The 26525-nt window shown below is 45.1% G+C and overlaps 1 long non-coding RNA gene across 4 annotated transcripts; it reads left to right on the top strand.

Moving 5' to 3' along the window:
* Positions 1 to 5: 5 nt before the first annotated feature.
* Positions 6 to 26525, top strand: LOC147010653 (uncharacterized). Of its 4 annotated transcripts, none has more exons than XR_015052613.1 (3): positions 239 to 565; positions 5242 to 5364; positions 5892 to 10437. It is a non-coding gene; the product is annotated as an uncharacterized LOC147010653 (long non-coding RNA). The 4 variants fall into 4 exon arrangements; XR_015052616.1 differs by lacking the exon at positions 5892 to 10437 and adding an exon at positions 22444 to 26525 and having other exon boundaries at positions 425 to 565; XR_015052615.1 differs by lacking the exons at positions 239 to 565; positions 5242 to 5364; positions 5892 to 10437 and adding exons at positions 6 to 191; positions 22444 to 26525.

The following is a 26525-nucleotide window of genomic DNA, read 5'->3' as shown; positions in this document are numbered from 1 at the left end:
TACAGCTGGAAGTCAATGATCGAGTCAATTACGATCGAGTCTTTATTCAGTCGGACATCTTAATCTTCCGGGGTGCCGGGAGGAGATGATCAGGGATGTTCAACATTTCTAGTGATGATGACGAGGGTTCATCATGGAGGGTTAATCGAACGAGGAAGAGGTTACATCCGTCAATGTATTCTCTGAATAAGGTACAAGGCAATAAGCGTACCGGATGTACCCTCGATTCTTTAAACTTGTCCGGAAATTCAAAACGGAAATGGGGTGGACAGTGTAAAGTTATTATTATTATGTTTTTTTTTACTTTCTATTCTTTACTTCCATTTTATCAATACATTTTATCAATTTCCTTTTTTTGGTTTTTACCTTGAGTTCGGTGCGTGGCGTTTATAGAGCCTCACGGCTCTGACTACACCAATAAAAAAACGGAAGAAGATGAAGAATATTAACGTCACTTCCGCTTGACAACCAACGATGCTGCGGCCGCCGTGGTGACTCGCCCTTTGCAAAAGACAAAGGGAAATGTTCGAAAATGTCTGAGCATTTCGAAGATCGACCAGTGCAGGTAGAGAAGAGACACCGGTACACAAATTAACATTTGTCGCTTGTAAGAATTCTGTGATGAGAGCGATACGTGTGTTTGGTAAGTGATCCAACCTTTACCTCAGTCATGGCTTCACTACATCCGCCATCGAAGGTGAAGGAGGTGATGTTTTGGTCCCTCTCGATGTACAGGATATCTCAAAAAGTTGTGTACGGATTTGGACGAAACGTGGTGTGCAGGTTGGGTGTGTGACAAGGAAGAATTGTTTCAGTTTTGGTGAAGGTCCGGATCCGGATCTGATGATTTTTTTAAGCGATTCTTCACCAGTGAGAAATTGAGCAAAACTAAAATATAGAATGATATCTGAAAAGGTTGTGGAGGGATTCGGATGAAACTTGGTGGACATGTTGGGCGTTTCGCAAGGACGAATCGATTCGATTTTGGTGAAGATCCTAATGTGGCTCTGGATACGAGAATTATTTAATTTTTAAAGTGATTTTTTTTTTCACCATTGAGAGATCGGGCCAAAAACGATATATTGCTGAATAGCATGATATTTCAAAAATGTATTGGGCCCGATATGTTCTCGTGGATCAGGCATTGTGTGGCGGAGGTATACATTCCACTAAGTGCCCTTCTGGTTAACCTCCGCCATCTTCGAAGATGGATGGAGGTTACTGTTTTCACCCCTTTCTGTTTGTTTGTTTGTTTGTTTGTGAACAGTATTACGGAAAAAACTCATCGACGGATTTCGACGAAACTTGGTGGGGGGGGGGGGGTTAGGTATGGTCCAAGGATCATGCCATTAAATTTTGGACTTGGTCCCCCCACCAAAAAAAAATTGTTGGAGAAAAAATAATTATTTTTTTTTGCATTTCTACATGTTTTAAGTGATTTCCAACCCCCCCCAAAAAATTTTTTTTACCCCCCCCCCCAAAAAATAGAGAATTTTTTTTTTTTGCATTTCTACATGTTTTAATTGATTTTCAACCCTCCCCAAAAAAAAGTTTTACCCCCCCCCAAAAAAAATTGTTAGAGAATATTTTTTTTTTGCATTTCTACTTGTTTTAAGTGATTTCCAACCTCTCCCCCCCAAAATTTTTTTTTTTACCCCCCCCCCAAAAAATAGAGAATTTTTTTTTTGCATTTCTACGTGTTTTAAGTGATTTCCAACCCCTCCAAAAAAAATAGAAATTTTTTTTGCATTTCTACATGTTTTAAGTGATTTCCAACCCCCCCCCCAAAAAAAATTGTTACCCCCCCAAAAAAAAAATTGTTAGAGAATTTTTTTTGCATTTCTACTTGTTTTAAGTGATTTCCAACCTCCCCCCAAATTGTTTTTACCCCCCCCCCCCAAAAAGAGAAAAATTTTTTTTGCATTTCTACATGTTTTAAGTGATTTCCAACCCCCAAAAAAATTGTTACCCCCCAAAAAATAATTTTTTTACATTTCTACATATTTAGGTGATTTCCAACCCCCCTCCAAAAAAATTGAGAAATTTTTTTTGCATTTTTACATGTTTTAAGTGATTTCCAACCCCACCCCCCCAAAAAAAATTACTCCCCCTCCAAAAAAAAGGAATTTTTTTTGCATATCTCCATGTTTTAAGTGATTTCCAACACCCCTCCCCCCAACCAAAAAAATTGTTGGAGAAAAAAAATTTTGCAATTTTTTTTTTTTTTTGCATTTTTACATGTTTTAAGTGATTTCCAACCCCCCCCCCCCCAAAAAAAAATGTTGGTGAAAAGAACTATAACTGACAGCACTGTTGACATATTTAATGAATAAGATATAAGGTTCACTTGAGTGACCCAGCAGTATTGGCGGCGGAGGTTTTGCACTCTCCCGAGTGCTCCCCCTCTAGTTTATAATGGAATTCTCATCTTCGTGAAGGCTCTTGTTCCATCCATCCATTGGAACCATACACTGTACAGAGCGTTGGTGCTGCCTAAGCAGTCTCCTTGGCGAATGGGTACAATCCTGGATGGGTCGCCACTCTGACACAGTATATACCAGCAAGCTGGCACTCATTTTGCTGACCTCAGAAGGATGACAGGCAGAGTCAACCCCACCTGATATTAATTCAACATGGAAATGGGATTTGAACTCAGGATCCTCGGATCCCAAGCCCACCACTCTAACCATGAAGCCAACACCAGGCATCATGTTCCATGTCAAGTGTACACATTTTTCAGCGAAATTTTACACATTCGCAAATGATGCAACATATATATTGTTGTGGTTGAGGAAATTCGCAAACCACCATTCAGGTCCTGTAGGTGAGATATCTCTGTAAGTACTGTAGTTAGCCCCAAACCCGTTGTTTAGAGGGAATAAATGTGATTCATTCGGGCTGCGACCCTTTAAGATAGCCGTTTTTCTGTTCTATCTTTATTTTGAACCAACCACGTCTCAACCGCCATCACACAACAACCACCAACCGCAACGCCGCTTCACAACAACAACAACGCCAACAGCCACGACCTTTACCTTCACAGCACACCATCCCGCAATCATCGCATCACCGGCATTCCAAGCGTCACCGTGGCCAGGGACCGCCACTTTCGACCCTCCACCACCTTCACCTCTCCTTCTGCGGCCATTCCCGCACCGCTTGTGGGCACCAAGCATCAGGCTGTCCTGGACTCGTACAGGACGCGCGCCGAGCAGCGGGTGCAAAAAGCGGCCTTTCCGAGGAGAAGTCGGATCAGGAATGATACACGCCCACTTCTGATCCGTCCTATCAGCAAGCGTGGGGGCGATTTGGCCCCTCCTCCAGGCGCGTCGGAGTAGAATCGATATATGCAAATTCGAGGATCAGGGTAGGTTCACGCCCACTTTTCCTCCGTCCAATGGGCGAGCGTGGCTCCGCCCCCGAGCTCATCCTGATCCGGAAATTTGCATATGGGTTCTCCTGCCGTACTATAAAGCGCCGAGCGCGGGGCGAATTCAGTCAGTTTTGGGCTCGGGCGAATTGGAGAGGTGTGGCGGCGGCGGAGTGTAGCAGCAGCAGTCAAGACGGGTCTGGAGGAGAGTCAGTCTGTCGGAGTCAGAGTCTGTCAGGGAGCTGCAGAGAGGGGAAGCCGGGAGCGCGGTCGAGGTCACAGTCGCTCGTCGCGGGACCCAAGCAAGCCAGCTATCCTCTTTCCCCAGAGCATCAACAATTCCCCCCTTCTCTCCCCCCCCCCCCCGCGCTGAGATAGTGCGCAAAGGGGGCCCCGTTCCCACCCCATTCCAAGCAGTGCCAATGAAACCCGCGGAGGAGCGCGGAGTCGGGGCACCGCCGCCATATTTGCGGCTCATCACAAGACGGGTAGGCTCCACCCGGTCTCGCGCCCACAGGCCCCGTCTGCCCCCTTGTCGTTGAGGGTGGCCCTTTTCTTTTGCTTTTGAGTATATGTGTCGTCGGCGCCGTCTGTAAAATAAAACTGTGTAAGTGTTGCCGTGTGCTCGCGTAGTCGGTAGTAGATCTGCATTGTTGTGTTTCTTTTGTTGCAATTGCTTTTGGTGCATAATTGTTGTAATTGTATGTGTGTGCTTTCCGTGTGCCGCGGAATAAATGTGCCTCATGTTGAACTGTTTTTCCCATTTCGCTTCGTCTTTTATTTAATTGAATCTCCATCTTACTTCACGTAAAGGGTTGGTCGTGGGCTAAATACGCCCGATAATTAATCGGAACCGTCGAGGTCGACGATATAACACCGCTCGGTTATCCCGATAGTACGGAACGGGTCGCTTCAGTGGCCCGTGTCCGGAGTCGACCTGCGGCGAGGTGCGATCGCCCGGTCTACCCTCCGTGTGGGTACTTAGGTAGGTCGAATTTGGCGAACAACCCTATCCCACGCGAGGGGCCGATTGGCACGATCGTGGTGAGGCCGAAAGGCCCACCCGTGACTAGTTCCCGGCGTTAGGCCGAGAGGGTCACGACGGAATTGTCCGTCCGGTGGGTGACGTGCCGCGATTCGAGTTACGTGGCCGCTCGCACGCCGGCGGGCGCGAATTCGCAACAATATACTGTATGTATATATATATATATATATATATATATATATATATATATGTATATATATGTGTATATATATGTGTATATATATGTGTATGTGTATATGTATATGTATATATATATATATATATATATATATATACACATATATATATACACATATATATACATGTATATGTATATATATATATGTATATATATATATATATATATATATATATATATATATATATATATATATATATATATATACACACACACACACACACACACACACACACACACACATATATAATAGTCCAGAGATTATGATTGTCAATTTCAGACATAAAGTCGCCTGCCAGCAGGTGACGTCATTGGAACGATGACGGCAAACCTCGCCCAATGTCGAATCAAGAATTAGTGATATGTGGACCCCGAACAATAAAACCATCATCACACTTGAACCCATTGAGATCCCATTTTCATTTATGCTGAGGTGTTGGAGTATATGAAGGGGTATTCTCACACAAAAAAATCGGGACCATCGGTTTGCTGGGGAGCGGGGGCCCAAGATCAAAGGGCACCCCAAACTATAACTTTTTGAATTACTGTTTTGGAGTGATTTTACTTTACGCGATTCGAAAGACTTTACGCCGATGGGGTGGGGGAGTCATGTGGTTTTGTGGGTGGGGATGATGTGCTTGTCCACAGGGATTGCTGAAGCTCACGGTGAGCAGGAATTGCGACCCCCTTCAAGGAGATTCACCCCTGGTGGCTAATGGTGACAGTGTCTGGAGGCAACTGGGAGAGGGTCTGGTTGGGCGACCAAGGCAGGTAGGACCTTGGCGACCCAGGAAGGCCAGATGAGCCAGTGAGACCCCTTCCAGTGTGTTGTACGGGATGAGAGCTGATGGCAACCAGGGGGGTGGGAATCAAAGGGAGCGGGGCGGAGAAACGTCTGGGTTGGACTAAAGCTTACCTGTGGGCATGGTTGCACCTGAGATGCCCCCATCATCTTGTGGTAACCCACCCCACGGCCACGACGGGATTCAGCCTGCATGATTAAAATGAGGACCATGACCTAGAAATGTGATGATGACCATGGTGTGAGTGTTGTGAAGATGTGTGAGTCCCACTCGATCCCGCACAACTTGACATGTGCAGCAAGGGCATGATGTCCGCATAATTTTGGGGCAAGCAAATTTGAAAATTGGCTCCCCAGGTAACGCTGGGTCTATTAGCATCCACTGGGGGAGGCGGTCAAGTGTAAATATCCTGTGAATAGTGTCGTTAAGGCTTAGAGTAGGAATGTAAAGTATAAGTGTTGTGTTTTTGTGGAACCTTTTGTTTCCCCTCCCCAGATCACTGGAAGAGTGTTGGGCAAGAGCGATGATCCAGAGGATGGAGTGCAACTTCGCTCAGTGCTCTCATGTGATTAAAAAAAAAAAAAAATGAATGATTGTTTAGGCGAGGATAAGGCCATAAGGGGGTAGTACATTAAGCAGGATAGGTAAGTTAGCTGCGACTCGCTGCCCATTGCCCCTCCTACTTTATTTCGTTAGGTTAAATAGGTGTGAGTCAGTAAGTGTTAAGGCTGGTACGGTAGCGCCTGTGATATACCTTGCAGGAGCTGCGGTATCAGAGGAGGGGGCAGTGTTACGTTTGAGGGGGGGGTATGCATTCAAAGGGTAATTAGGATGTTTAATTAGGTATGCCATGCTGTTCGAGTGTACCAGGATCTCGATGTAATAAGTAGCAATTCAGTGGTGATAAGTTGTCTAGTAAATGTCCATTTCTTCAAGGGGGAAATGATAATTGTCACGTAATTAGATAGGGACACGGGATAGGGTAAGTGTGTCTGCGTAAACCCCTTTTAGTATTCTCAGGAGGCTTGCCGTGACGTCACAGGACAGTGCTGCGGATGGCTCCGCCCCGTGATCACGATTGGCGGAAGGCGACGGCGGTGGGCCAATAAAACGGCTCGATTGGAAGTGACGAGGACGGGAGGATAAAAAGGTTCTGTTCGGGGTCGAAAAGGAAGAGGAAGAAGATCGGGACAAAAAGACCGTTTTTTGGGGGTGGAGGTTGTTGTGCTGGGAGCGTGCTTGTTGTTGCGCTGATTCGACCCTGGTTTCATCGTGTCTTGTAGCCTTGCTGAGCCTCGTGCCTCACCTTGGTTGGCTCTGGGGTTCTGCTGGCTCGGAGTATGGGGTCAAACGGCGGGCGGACCTGCCTCCCTCTCCTGCTCGCAATTTGGCGCCAGAACTGGTTCCCTGGCGGCTGTGAGCGGACTTGGGCCAAGACCAGGAGGTCGACAGCACCACGGTTTCTCCTGCCCCCCTGACGAGAGCAAGGCCAGCTCGTCCGACGCCAATCCAGGGACTGTTGCGTCCACACCACGGTCCAGCCTGACCACCAGAAATAGCTACTGTTTGTGTGTGTGTGTGTGTGTGTGTGTGTGTGTGTGTGTGTGTGTGTGTGTGTGTGTGTGTGTGTGTGTGTGTGTGTGTGTGTGTGTACCTGGCGCTTAGAGGGTTTGAGATTTGTATATTCATTGGAATTGTCTGTGTTTTCCCCACGCCCGATCCCACACCATCCCGTCGAATCGCCCCGGATCCCTCTTCTTGCCGAGTCTTGTTATTTCTGGTTAGAGGAATAAACGTTATCAACTCAGTGAAAAGCGACTCGTGCCACCTTCCTCGTCCCGTTTGCGGTAGAGCGATTAGAACCGCCATCTTTGGGTTATAAATAAATAAACCGCCTCCATCCTTTCGGCTCATTCTACGTTGGCGGGACTGTTCAAGTCCCGTGAACGTCACAATATGAATTTAAAACTGGTTTTATCTCGTACCTCCAATGTTTGAGCTGGCCCCTTTTTTGGGGGCCCTTGTTGGGGCTTCTGGGGAGCCTTTTGCAATAATCGGCTTGTCTGTCACATGTGGTTTTGTTGTAAGGTTGGTCATATGGAAGTGATGCCAACTGGTACTTCCAATGTTTGATCTAGCCAATTTTAAGGACCCCTTTGGAGGGTCACCAGAGTCCTTGCACAGAGAGTGGTACCCGGCAGAAATAACTTTCTATATGTCTTTTGATGCTCAATTCATGCCCCTGTGCTGATATTAGTCCCTCGTTCGTTTGAGCTCAGGGCCCCGGGCTCCCGGTCTATTTTCTCCATTTTTGTTGTTGTTAACATGGGTCTCTGTCCAAGAGATGGTAGTGGGAATAATGATACCCTGATTGAAAACTTTCCTTTTCAGACATGTAGGTAAGCTACCTCTCATGATGATACTGAGTTTTCCATATTGTCTCCATCCAAGTTTGAGTCTTCTTGTTCTTCATTATTCTCCTTGAGGCGAAAGCTTTGCCCTCAGTAAATCTATTCTTCTATTTGGTTTCCGTTTTATTATGATTTCTGCACGGGAGAACAAGGGGGTTCATCACTACTTTGGTTTTTGACACGTTCATCTTCAGCCCCCACTTCATGCCCCAGTTCGAGCCCCGGGGCCCCCACCCAAAAGGGGCTTGCACAAGTCAGGTTTCAGGGCAATCTGGGCACAAAAATATGATGCTGTGAGGGATCATTGATGCACTAAAGAAGGGATGGTGATTTTAACGTAAATACTAAATAGCGTATTGAACGGGACATACTGCATGAACTGGATTTCAAACATGTACTTGAAATATTAAATTAATATTGTTACGAATTCTGCCGCCCGCCCAGCGTGCAGACTGCCGCTTTTGCCAATGGCGGCCGTCTCGCCCACCTGACGGACAATTCAGTCGCGACATTCCGGAACAATGCCGGAAACCAGTCACGGGTGTGCTCCAAACGCACACCACAGCCTAGTCAACACTCCACACGCGCGCGACAGGATCAATCGCCGAATTATCGATATACCTAAGTATTCGCGTGGGCAGACTACCGAGAGACCGTACCTCAGTGAAGTCTGCTTGGACACGAATCGTTCCATTCTGGGATAACCGAGCGGTGTATTATCGCGAGATCTCGCTGGACCCAATTATTTTATTGGCTATTAAAAAGCCCGCCATTATTCCGAGAGCAAGACAGCAGTTCAATTGGGGGAAAAGGACACGCCGAACGGGTTAACATTCAAACACGCACATTTATTTACACACGTACACAGTAATGCAATGAATGGGGGAAGGGGACAAGACACGAGCAAGGTAAAAACACTACAACCGTCTATGGTTATTATTATTTCCAAGCACTTACACAGTTCTACTTGCGGGACATGGCGGCACAACATTCACACAAAGAAACAGGGAAAAGACCACCCTCATAGACAAGGGAGTCAGACTGGACCCGTAGGCCTTTATGTCCAAGGAGCCTGGTTGACCGAAGGGACTCCCAGAGGCCGCTGCAGGTTACCTCGTGGTGACTTGGTTGGGCGACCCTCGATGGACCCTCTCAAGCACCTCTACCGACTGGCTGCTTCACCCAGACCGAGACCTCCACCGACCGACCAACAACCAACTCCCTTCGCTTCTCGACTCGGTTCTCTCCACGCAGCTCCTCTTGCGCTGCGTCCAGCGTGCCCTTTTATTCCCCCTTCCTTCTCACCCCGCCCTCCTTCCAGAAGGGGGGCGTTTTCCTCGTGGGTCGGGGTTTTTCGTAGCAATCATCCTGGTAGCGCTTCTCTATTCTCCCTCCACTCGCCCCTCCCCCCATCCCGAAGCGCGGGAAAGTAAGAGGAAAAATCCGTGCGCTATCGGAACGCCTTCTTTCTCCATGGCAGAGACGGTTTTCGATGTGGAGAGAGTTGTAGCGTGGGTGTGGAGAAGGTGATTGGTGGTGTGGTTGTTGTAATGGTGGCGTGGTTGGCGTGGGGTGGTGGTCGTGAGGGTGGTGTGGTTGGGTGCTTGTAAAAAGGTGGTTGGTGGTGTGGTTGGTCCAAAATAACGATAGCAAAGAATAACGGCGAACTCAAAGATCACAGCCGTGTCCACGCAATAAATTCCCTTTAGACCACGGTGGGGAAATCTATCTGAACATGGACTTATCGGCATAACTCATCTTGGGGATATCCTTTATGGTGTTCTGCGAATTTCCACAGCCGTAACACTACCCCTTCCCCTTTTTACAGACTCGTCCCGAGTCACCGAATTTTCGTGTGCCATCATGTGCAAGTTTCCCTTAGTACATTTTATCTTCGGATCCCTGAGTGCGACATTTAGTGTATTCGTGTCCCAAAAATAAATAACCTACGGGCTGATTAACGAACTAAGCAAACCCACTCATGCAGATGACTTAAATAAAATTGCCGGCGCTATGACACACATGCAGGGGGAAGCAACACCATGTACAATCTTAACCCTTAACTTACAAATTTTACACTAAACCATGGCCCAGGACTGATGGACTCTGTGGGGAAAAAGGCACATAGCAAAGTCATCCCACAGGCTATTTTGTGAAACAGGGAGCCAGGCTACTCACACGCAGTCTCTGGTTCATGAATCCAATGCAGGTGACAGGGAATGTGGCCGGCTGCTCAAACACCATCCTCGGCCTCCCCTGTGAAATGAGCGCAGTGAACAGAAAACGGTGCACGGGCTGCACCAATGCAGTCTCCGTGTGTGGCTGCCTGCAAGGCAGTCCCTGCAGAACACTGTATGGATACTGACACAAGCAAACACAAACAATGAACGATGCACGGGCTGCCAATGCAGTCCCGTGATGCGGCTGCCTACAGGGCAGTCCCTGCAGCATGCGTGATGATCCTGGCGCACATGGTAATGAATGGATGGGCAAATGCAACAAAAAGGGCAAGCAGGCATGGGGTCAAGGCAAAGGCAGGCAGATAAGGCATGGCAAGACCATGTTGCAAAACAGGCCGGCGGTGAAGCTGACCGGCACAGGCCTTGTCGCAAAACACAGCCAGCAGGTAAACTGACCGGCACAGGCCTTGTCGCAAAACACAGCCGGCAGGTAAACTGACCGGCACAGGCCTTGTAGCAAAACAGCCGGCAGATGAACTGACCGGCACAGGCCTTGTAGCAAAACAGCCGGCAGAGGCCTTGTAGCAAAACAGCCGGCAGAGGCCTTGTAGCAAAGCAGCCGGCAGATGAACTGACCGGCACAGGCCTTGCAGCAAAAACAGCCGGCAGATGAACTGACCGGCACAGGCCTTGCAGATGAACTGACCGGCACAGGCCTTGCAGCAAAAACAGCCGGCAGATGAACTGGCCGGCCTCTTGTCTTGTCCTGCAAGTGTGTGGAGGGAGTGCGGTGGTGCTGGCCACTCGGAAGGCAGGCTCGGACCTACCCTACTGTCTCCCTCCCAACCTATCGCCTTTGCCTGTCTCTGTTCATACCTACCCCCTTAGTTTGCCAAAAATCCCCAATTTAGCCCATCTTCTTATTTTTTTTTTTTTAATTCCTCTATAAATCCGTTTCCCTCACCCCCTTTATGGTCTCTGTCCAGCTAACCTATCCTGTCTCCTAGCCTACTCCCAACCCCTATGTTCCCTTTCTGGAGGGGAATAAGGGAGAGCTAGTGTCCTGTGTCAAGGCCTAATCAAAGCCTCTGAATGGCCTCCTCAGATTTCAGCGATCTAACCCAAGGTGAGTCCAGCGGCCCACAACGAGAGCGAAGGGATGGATGGTGCGGAGGGGTACACTTCCTAATATACCCGAACATTATTAACCTTAAACTACCCCGGGGCTTTCCAAAAGCGCCTCTCGCTTAAACTGCTGGTTCGAACAACCAAGATTCCCGTCGCCTGTGTTGGTATCCTCACAATTTTGGGCCATGCCCTCCAATTTTCCTCCCGTGCCCTCTATCACACGGTCTCATGGCTGGGACGTGTGGCTCTCTTGGCAGGAACTACCCTCTGCCGATTCTCCAACGATGGCACCCCGGGCCCTGCAACTGCCTCCGAGCCCACCAGCTCCCTAAACACTGGGGAGTGCCCTCCCTGGCGACTCCCCTGAAACGCTCACGTGGCAGGCTGGTGCCCCGGGCCCCTTCCCTGGGTGCCCGTGCCCAATGCGCTGCCCACGTGGCCAATGGCGCCCCGGGCCCCGCATCATGCGGGCCCACCCATGCCCACTACGCTATCCCGGCCCCCTCTGGACCCTTGGCCTCCCGCAGCCGACTAGCCCGGTACCCGGGGTTCCCACTAAGCCAGTGTTTCTCAACCTTTTTTGTCCCACGCCCCACTTTGATTTTCAAAAAAATTGTACGCCCCACCATGATTGGAGACACTCCAGTATATACTACATATAAGGAATTCCCCTTGACGAAAAGCGAGTCATAGTGACGTAACAGCATTGACTTGATCAAGGGCACGCCTTTCCGGTGGATTGGCTAACAAGGGCGCGGTGAAGCAGTTTTTAGTTATAACGCTATGAGGCATCAGTCACAGCTTCAAACTTTTGAAAATTTGAAAGTGCAAAGCTATGAAAGTGATCATATTGATTCATTAATTCTGAATCCTCATGCCCCACCAAAATATTGCCAAACCCCACCGGTGGGGTGTGCCCCCCACCTTGAGAAACACTGCTTTAGACTCATTTGGGGAAAAACCCTTAAGACACTTTGGACCCATTAGACCTTTACACCCTTTAAACTCTTTGTACCTTTTTTGCTTTTGAGACCCTTGGACCCGATATAGACTTTTAAAGAACTTTCGAACATTTATAGCCATTGACACTTTAGACCCCTTTTGACCCATGAGGAAATCTAAAAAAACAAATCCCCCCAAAAATAGTTTTTGATGACTTTTTTTCATGCACTATTGCACCACATCACAAGTTTCAACTAGAAGGGCACTCAGTAGAGCGCACACCTCCACCACGTAATGCCTGATCCACGAGAACATATCGTGCCCAAGAAATTTTTGAAATATCCTGCTATACAGTACTATATCGTTTTTGGCCCTATCTCTCAATGATGAAAAATCACTTTAAAAATTAAATAATTCACGTATCCAGATCCAGATTCGGATCTTCACCCAAATCAAATCAATTCGTCCTTGCAACACAACAACTTTTTGAGATATCCTGTACACAAACAGACAGAAAGGAGTGAAAACATAACCTCCTCCACCTTCGGTGGCATTAGCAATGACAAATCAAAACTGATAACTCAAAGTGAAACTGATGTTTGAAGGTGAAACAAACTACTGAGCTATGGATCATCGAATGGGAAAGCAGAACGAAATGTGGGAAATATAGCTTTGAGAAATGGTGAACGAAAATTCCCAAAAGCAAAGTTAAGGGGAATGTGGAGAGAGGGGGTGGGTTGGAGCTGAAGAAGCCACGTGAAGAGGGATAGATGCCTGGAGATGGTTGGTTGGCATAGAAAGAACTTTACATGATCTTCGGTCAGGAAGTGGGATCAAAAAGTGTCAAAATCCGTTTCCCAACGAGCTTCCATAATTTCACCCTCGTTCCCAAGCAGTACTCCGCTGGTACAAAAAGCATGGATTGGAAATCTTAGCTGGTGGAATGTTACGAGGTTACCAAGTTTACTGGATCAACATACTGTGATATCTTCTCACTGAATATTTACTATACTGAATTCCCGTTTTTACCAATACGCAATCCAAACAATTGCTCGTTTGAGGTTGGACATCTATGAACCTATTGGAGACGGGTACCCTGCGAGTATATATCGACCTATATATGAATGTAACTTGCACAATTGTTATGAGTTATGTGCATTTTTGTTATGCATGCTGGTGGTGTATAGGCTCCGAGTCATTGGTTCGCACGCCCTACCGGAAGTAAAAAAAATACTATAACCGAAAATTATATTCAGTCAAATACGTCCAATAGATAATTTCCTTTTTGTCAATTTACTTCACAGAGAAACCTTAGCAGTCTTAACAGTTAGTGACTATGATGTGGACTTGGAGTTTGGAGGGGTGGTTGAAGAAAAAGGGGAAATTGTGGACCTGGGTTTGGATAGTGGGGGTGTGTGTGTGTGTGTGTGTGTGTGTGTGTGTGTGTGTGTGTGTGTGTGTGTGTGTGTGTGTGTGTGTGTGTGTGTGTGTGTGTGTGTGTGTGTGTGTGTGTGTGTGTGTGTGTGTGTGTGTTGTATATATGTATATTTTAGCGTCGACGGCACAACTAACGTGTCGAGCTCGTCGTGGTAGGAGGTGAAAATCCCGCGATGTCCCGAGTGGCTTAACTCCTAGGGAGACATTCCGAATTAATGGCGGGCAACGCGCGCGCAGGTCGTGAAGAGAGACACCAAAACCTTAGCTCGAGTAAAACCAGCGAGTTTATTTCCCGAACCACAAAAAATAGAACCAGGGATGATTGACCGGTGAAGGGATATGACGGCGGGTAGTGGTGGGAAAAAGGGGGGGGACACGGAATTGATAATAAATAATTATGGACAATGAGAATAAAAATTATAAAAACGATGGCGCCACACACCAGACTCGGTCATTGACAGGAAGGGGACAAAAAACTGGAGGAATCAGCTCTGGGAGTCGCCGGGATGATCAGGTGATGAAGAGTAACAAGGAGGGATGACGACGAGGTGAGCAGATGATGGAGAGATTAAGCAGCAGGCATACGAAACGGGCACAGGGCGAGGAAAACAAGCAGAGGCAGGCAGAAGCAGGATTACGTACTTAGAACTCTCAGAGATGATCCTCCCCAGCATGTTTGCGGTTCTCCTCAGCATGTTCACCCTTCTCTTCAGACCTCCACAGTCCTCTCCTCCAGTTCTCCTCAGACCAACTGCCCGATCCGCCCCACCCTCTTCTCCCTGGGCAATGCTCAGCCCCGAAGGCATTCCATAGCTCCGCCCCTTGGGAGGCGACAACCGCTCATCCCCTCGCTCTCGAGGTCTATCCAAGCTTCGCTCCCTTCTTTTTTTGGGGCAATGCTCCGCCCCTCCAAGGCGATCCATAGCTCCTCCCCTCACTCTCATGCCGAATCTCCCAGCACCCCCCCCCCCCCGGTCGAGGTTGACATAGAGCAGTGATCTTCCCTATTTTTTGGAAGACGGCCACTTCTGCCGATAAGACAGTCTGAGAGCCGCCACACCACCTGTAGGACTCCAAAATGGCTGCTATTAGGCCCCGCCTCCACGTACTCCTTTTTTTGGCATTGTGGTTACTGGGCTGCAAGCATAATTATTTGCAATCTGCCATCTACTGAAGTAGTTATTACTTTTACGCTTCGCATTGAAACACTCATTTGAAACCATTGGGTAAATTTGATAGCATTTATGATAGATTACGATGGGGTTTTTCACATTTGTGGATTATCGGCCATGCATCAGGAGCCGCACTTTAGGCCACCAGCGGCCGCCAGTGGCTCCCGGGCCATGCAATGAAGAAGAGGAACATAAAGGTTATACGACACAATTTCCTTTATTTTAATCCCAAAGTAATTATTACCACACACCACCCCCTATATGGTGCACATTTAAACAAGACATCCTTAAGCTGACATGTCCCTACTTATTACATCAAGATTGGTAACTACCCAAACATGTACCATGCTACTCTATACATTCCCATCTGCTCTATGGGAATATTCCTCCCCCCCCCCCAAATGTATCAATATATACTCACACACAAATAGAAGTGTGGCTGCTTGCATACTGCAAACAAGAACTCAGATGCACTATTTGTGCATGCGTACTTAACAAAAGCTTTATGTATGTGATGTAAATTGAGAGCTACAAATTTTTGATGAAGTGGATTTAGCTTTCATTCTGCAAACAGCTATATAACTCAAGTTAATGAAGAATTAGTGATTAGCCTGAGCTCTTTATTTGAAAGTTTACTGCTGTAGTAATTTTAATGTAAATACTGTATGGCAAAAGTTATAAAATGAGATGCGGAAGAGGCACATGTTCGCATACTTGTTCAATCTGTGGATTGAACACACTATGAGGAAATCTGAATCTTGGAACACACTATGAGGAAATCATACTTGGATGACATAGAGGCTGGAGTCGGGATTGGAGGAAGAGGAAGATGTACAAACAACTAAGATATGCTGACAATACCACTCTGTTGGCAGAAAGTAAAGAGGACTTAATGAAACTGCTGTTTGAAAATGAAAATGTGAAGTGAATGAATGTGAAGTGACTTAATGAAAAGTGAAGAAGGAAAGTGAAAAAGATGATCTTTATTTAAACTTCAAAAAGACTAAAATCTTGTCAACTGAGAAGATTGACTTGTTCAGATTGTGGAAAGTTCCATCTTCCAGGGTTCTAAGTGGGTTCCTGGGTTCATCTACATTGAAGTGAGTGGAGAAGGTGGAGGATGAATTAATAGATGGTTAGCATTGGGGGAGAACAGCAAGGTCAGGATTGACAAAGATCTGAAAACACAAACCAAGTGGAGGCCGATGAATGCTCTGGTATTTCCGTTTGTAATGTGCGGATGTGAGTCTTGAACAGTGAAAAAGAAAGGAAGGAAGAAGATAAAGTTTTGAAGTGTGTTATTAGAGACTAATGTTAATAAATCCCATGGACTGCAAGAAAAATAAACAAATCAGTGCTTGAAGAAATTCGACCGCCATCTACATTGGAGGCAGTGATGCAGAAACTGTCATACTTTGGACACATCATACATGCAGAAAAGAAAAGTCTGGACAAGTCAACTGTGCTGGGTATGGTTGGAAGACGTAGAGGCAGGCATTGTATGTGCTGGATGGATGGGGTAAAGCCTGAAACCAAGCTGTCTCTGCCAGGGCTTCGGGAATCGGTGCAGGATAGGGTTTAGTTCGGGAGCTAGCTTAGTTTCATTTACACTATTGAGAATGAAAGGTTTGATGGCCCTATTATATTCAGAATGCTGGATGGAGAAATAAAATCCATTTCTTGTGTGTCGCATTCCTGGCATTTAGAGGGGGTGAACCTTAAAACCCCCAAAATATTGACCTTCAATTACACTTCTGAGAACAAGGCTGAAACTCATTTTGTGGATTCTGTTCCGAGCAGTATTTAATAAAATGTAACTCAAGAAAAGAAATTCCCTGGCATTATTACTTAAGAAGGCCCCTGGGTAAGGGCCAAAAAGGGTCTCAATTACACTTTGGAGAATGAAACTGAAATTCACATAATCAGATCACCGATTACCACTGATCATGAATTTGCAACTCAAGAAAAAGTATTCCCTGGCGTTTTTACTTAAGAAGGGTATGTAAGGGTCAAAAAGGGTCTCAATAACACGTTTGGGAATGGACCTGAAACTTGTTGAATTTATTGTATCAGCATCATTGATTGATAAAATGTAACTCAAGAAAAGGAATTATCTGGCGTTATTGCTAAAGAAGGTCCTTTGGTAAGGGCCAAAAAAGGTCTCAATTACACTTTGGAGAACAAAACTGAATTTCACACAATCAGATCCCCTATTACCACTGATCAGAAGTGTGTAACTCAAGAAAAGATATTCCCTGGCATTATTACTTAAGAAGGGTCAATAAAGGCTCAAACGGGGTCTCAATTTTTTAAGATTGGACCAGAAATTTACACTGGAAAATCTGGTATTGTCTCTTATCAGAACCAACTAACAAAATTAATGTAAAACAACAGTTGATGTGAATTTTGAATAATGAAATTTATTACGTAATAAACACTAATTAGATAGGTTACAATCTGAGAAGTGACTGTCATTCTGATCATACACAAAGTGAGATGAAATCATCAATACTATGCTATACCTGTTTATCATTCATCTGGAGGATCAACATGTATGCGAATTGAAAATGTCCATTTTGGCCCTATCTATCAAATTTCTATGTTTCTCAATATCGTTAGTTTTCCCATACCAGGGATCATCAGCTTTTGAGAACGTCACTTTTACAACAAACTCACGAACAGTTTTACACTCAACATTGTTCATTTGAAAATGTTCATTTAGGCCCTATCTATCAAATTTCTATGTTTCTAAACATCGTTTTCCCATACTGGTCAGGGATCATCAGCTTTTGAGAACAACGTCACTTTTACAACAAACGCATGAACAGTTTTACACTAGTAGAAAGTGAAACCTTAATCTACCAAACCAATAACAACTGAACTCTGTGATGCAGTGTGAATTATCCACCAGCCCTATAAATTGACAGGTGAAATTACAGTTACAGATAAACCTACATAGTATAAGAAATAAATCAAATGCTAAAGCTACGATAAGTAGGCCGAGATGTGTGAAATGAAAACATTTTCAGCAACTTACTGTTGTGTCCATGCCCACCAATACCAACGCCTCACTCTTGTTGTGACAGCCAAAATTATATTTTAATTGCAACCACAGGAGTACCATGCAGACCTGGCTTATTGCTCTACAGTATAATTCAGTCATCATCTACATCACTGTCAGTGTCAGAGCTGTCATCATCAACATCAGTGTCACTGTCACAATGGTAATTTATGTCCCCATCTTCTTCATCTTCATTCGACTCCAAATTTTCTGGGATAACATTTCTGGCATCTGAGGACATGTAAACCACACAATACTGTAGGAGTTATCATGCAGTTCCCATCCATGTTGAGGTTCCTTTGGCAATAGGTTGTCACCGGCCGCATGTCACATCATTGCGACAAAGTTGCTTCTGTGGATTTTGTCTCACAACACTCTCGCTAGGTGGAATACTGCTTGCGTCGAGTCTTTTCAGCTTGGAAAATGGTTGTTTTCCATTTTTCGGTCTGAAGGTTTTCTCGGATCAAGTATCTGTACTTGTTGAGAGGAGTTTTCTTCTTTGCACCATACATTTTCCCAGTAAATTCTTCTATAACCTTGCAGGTAGCATCATCCACCGGCCCTGAAGCTAAGGCATACAATGCATCAAGGTACTGTTCGTCTTTTTCAGCTATGGCCAAAGGACGCTTTTTGCCTTTCCTTATGAAGGCCGCTGTGTAGTCGCAACCAGTATAGGCATGGAATCAAAAACAAAGTGCCATCCCTGGCGAGGCTTACTTAGAATACTAAATTGCGGATATAGAAATTGGCAAGTTTCTGATCACTTACCTTTTCATTATCACTGCGGCTTCTCAGTGAGCCAACATGATACTTGGTCAATGTCAATGTGATTTCCCTCCTCGCATTCCAATTTCCTTCAAATTGGAGGCATACTATAACTTTCACTAAGTTTGCCTTTCACTGAATCCACCCCTAGTAGTCAGCATCAACTGCACTGCTTTGCTGCATGCCTGCATATCAAGACTGTGACATAGCCTGGTTTCAGTATAAAGTATAGCATAATATACAGTAAAAAGTGGGACACACAGATAAGCAAGCTACCTGTCCTCTCTCATGTTGTGGGTTGCTATGTGGAAAGCCAGGAAATATTTTCTTCAGCTATTTCTGACCAGTCATGATCTAGGCTCACTATTATGTGAATTTCACTTTCTCCTCATACGTGTACTTGTGACCCTTTTTGGCCCTCATGATATGCCGACCAAGCATGCCGAGGGGCCTTTACACTATAACAGCAGAGAGTTAATTTTCTTGAGATGTAATGGTGTCAATCCATGATGCTAATACAATCAATTGAACAAATTTCTGGTCCAATCCAAAAATTGAGACCCCCTTTGAGCCTTAAGTGGACCATTCTTAAGTAAAAATGCCAGGGAATATCTTTTCTTGAGATACACACTTCTGATCAGTGGTAATAGGGGATCTGATTGTGTGAAATTTAGTTTTGTTCTCCAAAGTGTAATTGAGACCCTTTTTGGCCCTTACCAAAGGAGCTTCTTGAGCAATAATGCCAGAGAAAATCATTTCTTGAGTTATATGGCATCAATCCATGATGCGGATACAATCAATTCACCAAATTTCAAGTCCATTCCCAGAAGTGTAAATGAGACCCTTTCTGACCCTTCTTAAGTAGAAATGGCGGGAAATATTTTTTCTTGAGTTATAAATTTGTGATCAGTGGTGATAGGTGATCTGATTATGTGAATTTCAGTTTCATTCTCCAAAGTGTAATTGAGACCCTTTTTGGCCCTTACCCAGGGGCCTTCTTAAGTAATAATGCCAAGGAATTTCTTTTCTTGTTACATTTTATTCAATACTGCTCGGAACAGAATCCACAAAATGAGTTTCAGCCTTGTTCTCAGAAGTGTAATTGAAGGTCAATATTTTGGGGGTTTGAAGGTTCACCCCCTCTAAATTCCAGGAATGCGACACACAAGAAATGGATTTTATTTCTCCATCCAGTATTCTGAATAGAATAGGGCCATCAAACCTTTCATTCTCAATAGTGTAAATGAAATTAAGCTAGCTTCCCATCTAGTTGTTTGGAGAAACTCGTTATCGAAGCCCGTTGGTCCATTGGACCAAATTTTCATTGGTCTTCGCAGCCTTGGAGCATACCTGTTGACTGCTGTACTGCTGGAGCATGAGCTTTTCTATTTCACCAAGCCCAGATGTGCTTGAGCCAGGGTGGGGATTATAAATCGTTATTATTATTGCCAGATGATACTACGAGTATTATTGGTGTTAATATTATTAGTATTAATTAATATATGCTTTGTTACAATGTTTTCATTGTTTTTGGTGTTACGGTTTCGCGCCCGCCGGCGTGCTGACGGCCACGTAACTCGAATCGCGGCACGTCGCCCACCGGACGGACAATCCAGTCGTGACCCTCTCGGACTAACGCCGGGAACCAGTCACGGGTGGACCTTTCGGTCTCACCGCGATCGAGCCAATCGGCCCCCGCGTGGGATAGGGTTGCTCGCCAAATTCGACCTACCTAAGTACCCACACGGAGGGTAGACCGGGCGATCGCACCTCGCCGCAGGTCGACTTCGGACACGGGCCACTTAAGCGACCCGTTCCGTACTATCGGGATAACCGAGCGGTGTTATCGTCGGCCTCGACGGTTCCATTAATTATCGGGCGTATTCAGCCCACTACCAACCCTTTACGTGAAGCAAGATGAGGATTCAATGAAAGAAATGATGAAGCGAAGCGGGAAAACAGTTCAACATAAAGCACATTTATTCGCGATGAACGGGAAGCACACATATACAATTCCACCAAAAGCACATAGAAAAGAAGAAGAAACACAATGCAATTTTACACAAAAAGCAAATGTAAAAGAGAAGACACAATGCAGAGCTATCCGACTACCGAGCACACGGCAACACTTATACAATTTTACTTCACAGACGGCGCCGACAACACACACACTCAAAGCAAAGAAAAAGAACACCCTCAAGGTTGAGGGGGTAGGCGGGCCTGGGGCCGAGACATGTCGGGCCTACCCGTCTGATGATGAGACGCGGAGCGGCGGTGGTGCCTCAACTCCGCGGGCCTCGCGGACAGTGTCTGGTAGGGGGTGGGAAGGGGGCCCCCTTTTGTCGCACTATCTCAGCGCGGGGGGAAACAGGAGGGGGTTGCTGATGCTCGGGGAAAGGAGGATTTAACCCTGTCTCGGGTCCCGCGGCGAGCGTCTCCTCCTCCACCTCGGTCGCGTTGCTGGCCTCTCTGGTGTGCAGCTCCCGGCACCGACGCGAGCACCCCCTCGTCTGCCTTCGCCGCCGCCGCCTCTCCACAGCTCCGTCCTCTTCGCTCCGACTCCGCGAACTCCCAACTGCACTCCGAACTCGACTGACGAACGCGGTCGCTTATATAAGCCCCGTGGCTTCGGCTTTGACCCCCTGCCTTCGACCTTTCACCTCGCTCCCCATTGGCCCGAGAAAAAGTGGGCGTGAATGCTTTTTGATCCATGAATTTGCATATAGCGACCGCCCTCCAACGCCCTGGAGGGGGGGCCAAATCGCCCCTCGCTCACCGATTGGACGGAACAAAAGTGGGCGTGAGTCGTTTTTGATCCGTTTTTCTGCGGAAAGTCCGTGGTTTTGTACACGCTGTTCGGCGCGCGCCCTGCACGAGTCCAATACCGGTACCCACAAGCGGCGCAAGAACGGTGGCGATGCGACGGTTGCGAGGTGTGACGGTAAAGGTCGTGGCTGTTGTGGTGAAGCGGCGTTGTGGTGGGTGGTTGATGTTGTGATGACTGTTGAGACGTGGTTGGTGGTGGTAATAATGGTGGCTGGGCCAAAATAAAGATAGTAAAAGAAAAACGGCTATCCTGAAGAGTCGCAGCACGCATGAATGACATTTATTCCCTCTAGACAACGGGTTTGGCCCTAACTACACATATACTTACCGAGATATCTCACCTAAGGGACCTGAATGGTGGTTTGCGAATTTGGTCAACCACAACAATATGCTTTGTTACAATGTTTTCATTGTTTTTGTTGTTTATTTTGTAATTAGAATGCCATGCCATGGAAGGACCTATTAAGCTGCTCTATACACCTTCACATGGTGTGCATTTATCACATGGGAATTATTCTGAGTTCTTTGTAATTAATTAGCCGAATCATCTCAGGAGAACATGACGATCATTTTGGTGTATCACATTCAACATCAGAACACTCAAATAGAACTCCACAAAAAAACATGACACACACACACACACCTCACCCATTTACAGCAGATCTCATCATGAATGTCACCAGAAGTCGGACACGACTTGATGGAACTAGATAACTGGATAACTAACACTCTTGTGTGTTGCACTCTGTCAAGACAATCTATCCTGCAATCTCCCATACTGTTGTACACACTCATGCCCACTTTCAAATGCATACTCACTCACAGGCACCTTAACACTCTTTTACACAGAACACAAACCCAAAAATAGATCTGGATGAGACAAACATGAAAATTCAATGAAATGCAACATTATTATTACCGTAACACTATTGTTATAATTATTATTAACAGGATATATCATGCCCATGACAAGTTGCGAACATTTTCATAGCTTGGAATTGACTGTGGACAGGTTGTTACTTCGTCTTCAGGTATACGTATATGGACTCCATGACAAAATTAATTTTTACTAATATTGGTGGCTAAGCATGTTTATGTTTGCTGATGCATTTCCTTCTTTTGTAGGTAATGGTGCATCGCCTGGCCATCCACATCACCAGCTTCCTGTGACTACTCCTCCACTGTACCATCCCTCTGATCCACTTGGCCAATTTTCTTCACTGTGCTATGGTTCCGGCACGCCCATTCCTGGCTCCCAGGCATCATCACCTCTCACCCCATCCCCACATGCTCACTCAAATAACTACCCCCACTCAGGTCTCTACCAGACAGAATCGACATCATATCATCCTTGCCAAACCCCAATGGTTCCAAAAAGGCCTACACATCCCCAAATACATACCTTGATTCACCACCGCTACCCATACACATTTCCTGGTAGTATTACACCCACCGCACAACCTTACCATCATAGTGGTTATCACCAGGCTAACAGTTTCTACAGCAGTACTGCAGCCTTTGGGATGCCTTTTGAAGAACCAATGATGGTAGATGCTGTTCAACACTTGTAAGCCGTTGCAGCTGCCAGCTACGAGATGCCAGATGAGAGGTCACAAGCCTATCTATCTAGAACTTCACCCTGGAGCCGGCAGTTGACTTCAACACCAACACAGGTCGGAGCAGCATACGACACAAGGGTCTCTCCTGAGACACCAGTCTACGGTGGACACAGCTACCAGGGCACTCCAGGAAAGAGAGTTAATGGGGTAATAAAATCACTGCTGAGAATGCAGAATGAAAAAAGTTAATGGAATACTTCAATCCAGCCAGGATACAGAAATTTGGTCAGACAGTGAGCATAACTTCCTGAATTCAGATATTGGAGGTGTTGCCATTGCTCTTACTCATGGTTCTGTACTCATTGAGTGTGCAAAGCGAGAGCTCCATGCCACAACTCCCATTAAGAAACCAAATCGGCGGCACCCAACACGCATCTCATTGGTATTTTACCAGCACAAGAGCCTTAATGAACCCCGGCATGGTTTTGCATCTTGGGAGGCCAAAATGGCTGAAAAACGTGCAAGAAAAGAAGCTGAAGATCGAGGATTCACAGGGGCTACATCTGGCAGCGGAGCCGACACATTGGACTCTCTAATCTCTGGATCTCATGAGTCGACACTCCAGTCGACAATCGACACTTCTCTCAGTGGTGCATAATTTAACGACTTGGAAAATATGTTTTTACTGTGTCCACGTCTCACTGTGTGCTGTTATTAAATAAATGAAAAAAATAAACAATTGAGGTGTTATAGAAGAAGAAGAAGAAAAAAAAAAGGTGCTCAATAAACGGATAGCTGTTTTTATAGAAAACACGATAAATTTCTTTCTCTTTCTGAACAATTTCTGAAATGAACAATTTCTCTTTCTTTCTCTTCCTCTCTTGCCGTCTCTTCCACCATCTCCTTCTTTCTATCCCCCCTCTACCTCTCTTCAATCTCATGACGCCCTCTCTCCACCCCTCTCATCTCTGTACAGTAATTTTTGCAGTCTTTTTTTTGTCGGTGATAAATTTCATGTTTAGAGTACAGTTTCCCATTATGCATTGTTTTTCATTGGATACTTGATTAAATTTTTCTTCGTATTCATAACTTGAAAGATGTTCAGAATTTTTCTACGGAACATTCAAGGATGTGTTGAATCTTTTCCCCTCCCTCTTGTTAGGGTACCCAGTCAAATAGACTGTGTAACCTATTGTTATTGTTCTGTTTATTTATTATTCTTCTTCCGCCGGCAATTTGCGGGCTATTTCGCTTTAAAAATCATTTTCTCAGCAACGGTAAGTCCGATCGACACAATTTTCACCATAGTATGTATCTTTTTTGATAGCAAACTTAATTGGTAATTGTGACGTCATAGGTCACGTGGTACGGGCGCCATCTTGAAAAAAACGATAAAGTTTGAAACGGTGCAATGGAAAAAAATTTCGTTTCATACATTTGAATAAGCTCCTCATGGGGAACACGGGTGATTTTTTTTTCCTGACGTCATCGGTCAAGAGGTGTGCCGGTCAAAATTCGTTAGGTACAACGCTGCATAGGAAAATCTGAAATTTCATCAGCCTCATCTGCACAACTGACTAGAAAAAATATATTATGACGTCATAGGTCACTTGGTTCGGCAGCCATCTTGTTTTGAAATTTTTTTTTTTTTAATCTTCTCCAGAACGGCCAGACAGATTGAGGCGAAACTTTACACACACATTCCCCATGAGGTCCTTTTTCAAGTTTGTTAATTTGTTATTGATCGGTCGCATGGTTTGGCGGCCATCTTGAATTTACCCTAAACCTTCAAACATCTCCAGAACGGCTCGTCAGATCAAGGGGAAACTTCACAATCATATTGCGCACGAGTAGGGAATACAAGTTTGTTAATTTCTAATTGATAGGTCACATGGTTTGGCAGCCATGTTGGATTCAAGAAAAAATATTAAATAATGTTTTCTCTGGAACTCCTTAAGCTATCGAAGCAAAAATTTGCAACTGCCATCGTCCATCAGGTTTGCATACAGGGTATAAATGTATGATGTCAGAAGTCACATGGTTTGGTGGTCATCTTGGCTAGAAAAACAGAACTTATCCGATTTACACGAAACTTCACAAACTTGTTATTGTCCAAGACAGGAAGCAGAATTTAAATTTATGATGTCATAGATCACATGGTTCGCCAGCCATCTTGGATTGAAAATTAATAAATTTTAAAAATCTTCTCCAGAACGACTGGGCAGATTGAGACAAAACTATACACATATATTCTCCATGAGGTCCTTTTTCAAGTTTGTTAATTGCTTATTGATCGGTCACATGGTTTGGCGGCCATCTTGAATTGACCAGAAAACATTCAAACATCTCCAGAACAGCTGGTCTGATCAAGGGGAAACTTCACACACCTGTTAATCACCAGTAGTGAATACAAGTTTGTTAATTTCTAATTGATAGGTCACATGGTTTGGCAGCCATGTTGCATTTAAGAAAAATATTTAATAATGTTTTCTCTGGAACTGCTTAACCTATCGAAGCGAAAATTTGCAATTGTCATCTTACGTGATGTCTGCATACATGGTAAAAATTATGACATCACAAGTCACATTGTTTGGTGGCCATCTTGGATAGAAAAACACATCTTTTCCGATTAACACGAAACTTCACAGACGTATTCCACTACACAGTTGGAAGCAGAATATAAATTTGTGATGTCATAGGTCACATGGTTCGTCAGCCATCTTGGATTGAAAATTAATAACTTTAAAAGTCTTCTCTGAAATGGCTGAACAGATCTAGGCGAAACTCCACCAGTATGACCGCCTCTCCATGACGAATAAAAAGTTCTCACCCCCTTTTGATGTATGACACATCGTTTGGCAGCCATAGTGGATTGAAGGAAAAATATTAATTAATGTTTACTCTGGAGCTACTGTATCAATAAATGTGAAACGTCAAGAGTTATGATGGAACAATCACGTGGAATGAAGGTTTGAAATTTCAACTGGATCGGGCCAAGGGTTTGGCAGCCATGTTGGATTGAAGGGGACAATTAAGTAATATTTACACGGGAACCACTGTGTCAATATATGCGAAACTTGAGAATTATAATTTAGCCAACATGCGAAACATAAGTTTAAAATTTCAACCTGATCGGCCACTTGGTTTGGCAGCCAGAATTATTGAATTATTTGAATCTGAGAACTTTAAGATTTTTTTTTGCCAGAAGACTCACTTGGCTGCAGCTGAATGCGTTCGAGGGAAAAGGAACAGCAATTTAATTGATACCGATAATGTCCCCAGGAAAAAGGGCTAACTGCATACGTAATAACAAAATTGAATACTTTGTGTTGTCTGATTCGTAACTCGTCAGTCCCGCGCTGTATCGAAGCAGGGCTGTATTTGTATCACTATTAAATAATGTTTTCTCTGGAACCACTTTTCCTATCGACGCAAAACTTTGCGATTATCATTTAAGTCTCATGTTGTATCAAAGTCGGACGTATGGGGACCCGGTCATTACTGCCAGCAGTTTTAAGTGGCAGTTCTAGTTATCTTTATAATTCTAATATTTGATTTTTAATGTCCTTATTTTATTCCTGAATTCAGACGGGTGTATTTCTCTCCATATCTTAATAATAAATGAAAATAAAGTTGTTTTTTGCTGCA

The sequence above is a fragment of the Eptatretus burgeri genome, chromosome 16 (genome assembly GCF_056783735.1).
Source record: "Eptatretus burgeri isolate ZD-2024b chromosome 16, Ebu_testis_v1, whole genome shotgun sequence".
Classification (NCBI taxonomy): Eukaryota; Metazoa; Chordata; class Myxini; order Myxiniformes; family Myxinidae; genus Eptatretus; species Eptatretus burgeri.
The sequence above is the reverse complement of the archived record's forward strand: the minus strand, read 5'-3'. Positions and strand labels throughout refer to the sequence as shown.